General features: G+C 41.5%; 1 protein-coding gene across 6 annotated transcripts in view; it reads right to left on the minus strand.

Moving 5' to 3' along the window:
* Positions 1–1,423, minus strand: part of Ldah (lipid droplet associated hydrolase) — a 75,706-nt gene extending 74,283 nt beyond the window's left edge. For 2 of the 6 annotated variants that reach the window (XM_055625966.1, XM_055625949.1), the window contains exons 1-2: positions 689–764; positions 53–146 (exon numbers count right to left, since the gene is read on the minus strand). The gene's annotated coding sequence lies outside the window, so the exon portion shown is untranslated. Of the gene's footprint in view, positions 1–52; positions 147–688; positions 765–1,353 lie in introns of those variants that run through there. The other 4 variants (XM_055625931.1, XM_055625984.1, XM_055625959.1 and 1 more) reach the window with 3 other exon arrangements.
* Between the last annotated feature and the right edge of the window lie 4,730 nt (positions 1,424–6,153).

Below are 6,153 nucleotides of genomic sequence, written 5' to 3' on the forward strand. Positions count from 1 at the left end.
ACACACACACACACACACACACACACACACACACACACACTCACTCACTTACTTTAAACCAGTGCTGGGATTCTCTACTCCAGACTATGAAGGCCTTGAATATCAGGATAATGAGTCAGGAAACCAGTAATTCCAGCATATATCTTCTAAGAGACATGTATTGACAGTTGTTACAGTTTAAAAAGAAAAAAAAAAAAAAAAAGCAGGGTATCTCATCTATTCTTGCTGCATCACACACCATCATAAAACTTAATGCCTTAAGACAACATGCTCTATCCTCACAGATCCTATGGGTTAGAAATGTAGGAAGAGTATAGCAAAGCCAGTCTTGGCCCATTTCAAAGAAGAATTAGCTGGCTTTGACTTGTTCACTGGGACAAGGGTCATCTGGAAATAACTTTATTGATAAGCTTGACAACGAACGCTCCAAAACAACAGGCCGAACATGTCATCCTTATGGAAACTCAGGTGGTACATTTTAAAAGGTTCTGGCAGTGCATGTAGGCTGATTTCCTCAGTCAACTGCTGCCTGAAGATGATACCAAAGTTGTGTGACCTCTTAGGATCTCAGCTCATTAGTCATGTAGCATTAGTTCATAGCACACTGATAAGCATTTTGGACCTTTGGGAGACAGGCATACCACCCAACATTTCAGAAATGGATCTGACATTTTGCCAATGATCTTACCAGTCTCTCCTACTAACGTCTCAACTTCTTCCTCAAAGTACTTTAGGAAAATGTTGATGGCCTCAGGAACACTAATTTCCAAACACTAGTTTCCAAAGTGAGAAACTAAGAAGAGAGCAAACTACCAGAAAAATACAAGAGCACACTAAAGTCTGGAAGCTACAGAAAATGCTATCTACAAAGCAGGAGCAAGAAATTCAAAGAACAACATGAGAGAACTTGGATAGGCCCACAGAATTCACAAATACGAATTAGTGGGAAATAGTAGAAAAATTTAGCCCAACGATTTGTACTACAATGACAAATGACCTGAAATTCATAGGAACGTCTCAAATTTGAGAGGGACAGCAATCTACAGAAGCTGAGCAAACCTCAAGTTGGAGAAATCTATAGAATCACAAGGCGTGCCATAGATGCATTTTGTAAAACTAAAAATAAAGGGGGGGGGAATCTTAAAAGTAGAGATAATTTTAATGTCAGTAGATTTCTCAGGAGAAACCACGAGCGACTGTGTGGACTTCAGACGTGCCACAGGTGGGGTGCGTGTAGCACCATCGTGTTCCCCACGGCACCGGGACGGCAGCTCCGTCATGCTTGCACCGTCCTGCGCGCAGCCCGCCCTTCCTCACACAATACCATCCACACTGCTGGCTCCATCACCTCACCTGTCCGCTGCTCAGGTGGGCCGGGTAGTTCGCAGAAGTCCCGGTAAGGCGTCACCAGAACCGGAAGTCCCGCCTGTCGTGATGTCACAACACCGCGCCGCGCTGGTTCCGGAAGTTGGCACTTTTAGGAAGGTTTGCGAACGAGGATCTCGAGTGTGGGAGTTTTGGTGGCAGCTTGGAGGGTAGGTGGACCAAACCCAGCGAGATCGCTGGGAGCATGTAGAGAGTTTCCCGAATTTCATCTGAATTTTACCTGCTCTCTGTCCTTTGTCATTTTGTAGTTTTTCCTCTCTTCGGACGTCCTTTCATTTGTTCTTTTTTTTTTAATATATTATTATTTTTTTATTATTTTTTTCTTTTTAGTTACATTTTGTTAACTCTGTGTCCCAGCTGTATCCCGCTCCCTCATTCCCTCCCCAACCCCACACTCCCTCCCTGGTCTCCTCCCTGCCCCTTTCCAAGTCCACTGATAGGGGAGGACCTCCTCCCCTTTCATCTGACCCTGTTCTTTCATTTGTTCTTAACATCTGCCCGCTTTTCCTTCCATCACCAGTTGCTTTTCTTCCCTGATTCATGAACACTGGGAAGTTGACTCGCAGTTAACCTTAGCGTTAGTATTCAGCTTTAAATACTCTGCACTTTAGGATAATGCGATTGTTCCAGAGGTACTTCCAAGTTACTACAAACTTCGGGATCGTATCCTTAGCATTTGGTACATTGTAGGCAACCAGTGGATTTCTGTCCTAAGAAGTACTGTAGCCAATATGGCAGTCTATAGCCAGAAGCAGCAGCATGGAACTTAGAAAAATCGTAGTGATTATTACCCACACACTGAAAAGAAGCTTTGCTCTTGTATTAAGTACCTCAGTACCACCATCCAGCTAGCTGTGGAGTGTAAACTATTAAATTTCTTCATTACCCTTTGTCAGTTCTACTTTTCATATCCAATAGGTAACATTTAATGCATATAGAGAAAGGCACTCGCGTGCTAAGAGTTTTTCGTGAACTGATTTTTAAACCCTCACAGCAATTCAGTGTGGTCAGTATTAACAAGTGACCATTAAAGTCTAGAGATATAAATACATAAAAATAAATGATTTTATTACAGTGACAGTGTATGATAGGTACAAGGTGATGTTCCTCATGTGCACAGTTTATGTTTGTAAGTTTCCCACCAGTAATGCTATTAAACTATGTATGATGCCAGTCAGGATAATTGGCCTACCTCTCCAAGGGCGGGATACATCCAGACCCAATGCAAAATGGAAATGGAATCTTAAAAACAACTGGAAACTGTGCTGCAAATCTCCATCTCTTGCCTTCAGATCTCTCTGGCTATCTTTTCCATCTTTCTCTCATCCACAGGCTATATGACAGAATGCACTGATGCAGGATTTCTTTCAGTTCTTGGATATGCATCTGTAACACATCATCTCAGGTGATTTATGTTTCTGATTTCACTGAACCTGCGCTAGAAATAACTGAAGGCCCAGTCTTTAAAGCAACAACCATCTTTCCAGGGATGGCCCTGGATTATTTCTGCTTACCCATAGTGTAAAATGAGGTATGGAGAAACTGAAAGTAACTTGCCCCAAATCAGTTGGAAGAGCTAGGCTCAGACTACTTTGCAGCAACTTCTGACTTGTTCTTTATGTCTTTGGGCCGTCTACTTTTGGAATATACAGGCCCTTACTAAATTGTCATATATTTTTGGGCACAGTGTTCCCTTTACTACATGACAGAATATAATTGTGATTTACATAAGTAATTGAATGAGGGTGCTCTTTGAAGCCCGCAGACACATTTAGCATGTGTCAGGTAATTTGTTATTGTGTATTTCTATACTGAGGTTTGGAAATAAAATACTCCCTCCCCATAAAGCTCATGTGTTGAACACTTGGTTTGCCATGCAGGAGGGTTGAGAGAGAGAGAAGAACTGAGAGGTGATTTGACCACTGAGAAAGTCATATCTGAATTGGCTGTTGGGAGTTGGGGACTGGTTCAGGGAAGCAGGTCACTGAAGGAAGGTGCTGTTGAAAGATACATCTTCTTTTTATCTCTGTGCTTCCTGGACAGCTTTGCACTACTGCATACTCCTCACCATGATGCTGTACCTCAACACAGGCAGAAGCAGTGGACTGAAATTTCTCATTTGTAAGCCAAAACAAGTTTTTGTTTGTTTGTTTGTTTTGGGGCAGGGTCTCCCTACATAGTGTTGGCTGTTCCCTAACTTACTATGCAGATCAAGCTGTCCTCGAACTCATAAATGTCCACCTGCCTCTACCGCTCAAGTGCTGGGATTAAAGGCATGTGCCACTATGCCCAGCCAAAGTAAGAATTTTGTCCTTTAAATTTATTTTGGGTATTTTGGCACAGTGATAAAAAGCGATTGACACAAAGTGACTTCTTTGTTTTTAATGTATGCCCCCCCTCCTTTTTTTTTTTTTTTTTGGTTTTTGTTTTTACATCAGTTTCCAGCTCCCATAAAAATGGGATTTCCCTGTAAATCATCCTTTTATAATCTTTAAGTATGTTAAAATCCAGGTACATTATTAATTTATTTGAAGGTCTGGAGAATTTTGAATTGAAGCTCCCACCTCTTTGCATTATCTTTATTAGAACTTCTTAAATTTTAGTGTGAATAAGAATCATCTGGTTTAATCAAATAATAATTAGTCTTGGATGGAGTCTAGATTTTACATTTTAGACAAGTTCTCATGTTGCTGCTTCGGGTGAGTGTTAGGCCATGTTTTGAGTGACTTCTCTAATAATTACAGAAAATTCTTAGGGGTAAAGTAATAATCCTCACTTACAGTAGCAGGTACATGACAATTTGGATAAGTATGTTTATAAGTGAGTCATATGTAACATATGACTCACAACAGATGGTTCAGAATATTTCTGGAGAAATAGGTCCATACTCCAATGTTTATCACAATATGTTAGATACTGTTCTGAGTGCCAGGAACAAGGGAAAAAGATCATTTCTGTCTGTGGGCAAGCAGATGAACAGGTAATGATGTAAGAAATGAGCAATACAAGTGAATGTAAATGAGAAAGGGAGTGCCTACTGAGCTCATTAGAAAAAGCATTCAGTCTTGTTCCTGATTATCTAGTGAAATGTAATTCCAGATTACTTCTTATCCCCTGTCTCCTTTAATATGGCCACCTTGTGTCATTCAGCATTCTCCTTGCCTTCCACCATCTTTTATTTTTCCTAAAATCTGTCTTTAGGTGTACTGGCTGGTTTTGTGTGTCTATTTGACATAAGCTAGAGCCACCAGAGAGGAAGGAACTTCAGTTGAGGAAATGCCTCCATGAGATCCAGCTATAGGGCATTTTCTCAATTAGTGATCAGTGGGGGAGGGCCATTCCTGGGCTCGTGGTCCTGAAAGCTATAAGAAAACAGGCTGAACAAGCCATGTGGAGCAAGCCAGTAAGCAGCACCTCTCCATGGACTTTGCATCAGCTCCTGCCTTCAGGTTCTTGCTCTGTTTGAGTTCCTGTCCTGACTTTCTTAGGTGATGAACAGCAATGTGGAAGTGTAAGCTGAATAAACCTTTTCCTCCTGAGCTTGCTTTTGTGGTTGTGGTCTTTTGTTGCAGCAATAGAAATCCTAACTAAGACAATGGGTGATTATGTCCAGTTCCATATTTTTAAATGTTATCTACATGCAGATAAATCTCAGGTCCACACTGACAACCTAAGTAGTAGCCCATAAACTCTAAGCCTTTCAGTCAATCAGCCCATAAAACACTCCAGTTGGGGCTGGAGATATTTAGGGTGCAGAGGTTAAGAGCACTGGCTCAGTTTCCAAAGGTCCTGAGTTCAATTCCCAGCAACCACATGGTGGCTCACAACCAAATATAATGAGATCTGGTGCCCTCTTCTGGCCTGCAGGTGTACATGCAGGCAGAACACTGTATACATAATAAACAAACAAACAGACTTTAAAAAGCTATCTCCTGCACAGATGTACCCATGGCAGTTCAGTGTCCAAGTGGGTTACATAGTAATGGGAAGAGGGACTGCCTCTGACATAATCTGATTGGCCTGCTCTTTGATCACCTTCCCCTGAGGGGGGAGCAGCCTTACCAGGCCACAGTAGAGGACAATGCAGCCAATTTTGATGAGAACTGATAGACTAAGATCAGAAAGGAGAGGAGAACCTCCCCTATCAGTGGACTTGGGGAGTGGCATGCATGCAGAAAGGGGAGGGAGGGTGGGATCGGGAGGGGAGGAGGGAGGGGCTTATGGGGGGATACAAAATGAATAAAGTGTAATTAATAAAAAATTAAAAGCTATCTCCACTTGAAAGACAAGTAAGCATGATAAAAGTTAGGGTGGTCCACCCACAACTGTTGATTTGAAACTTCAATGGTCAGACATAAATGTACCCCAATATAAAATAAACATAGGACCTGAAAAAACAGTTTGGGGCTGAGACAATTACTTTTTCCTATCTTGACTTTAAATTACTTTGGACATCTATTTTATCATTATTTGATCCAAAGGAAGGTGGATGGGTGATGTGTGAGGATCTGTGGCCAAGGAGTTATAGGAAAAGATAAAAAAAAAAAAAAAAAGATTGTTGGGCCTAACAGGGCATTACTTGTGTGAGAGTCTCTGAAACCTCATATTTGGCAAGGTGATGGCAACATTCAAGATGGCATCTGTGCCAACAGCCTGTGTCTTTGAGTAGTTGTTGCTGCTTACTTTCCTGTGAAGGACACATTGTGAAAAAGAACTTTTGTTGTTTGTTTCTGACATTCTTGTTATTGGAATACAGTGTTCCCTGTC

The sequence above is a fragment of the Psammomys obesus genome, unplaced genomic scaffold (assembly GCF_907164565.1).
Source record: "Psammomys obesus unplaced genomic scaffold, mPsaObe1.curated_primary_1811, whole genome shotgun sequence".
NCBI classification, from domain to species: domain Eukaryota; kingdom Metazoa; phylum Chordata; class Mammalia; order Rodentia; family Muridae; genus Psammomys; species Psammomys obesus.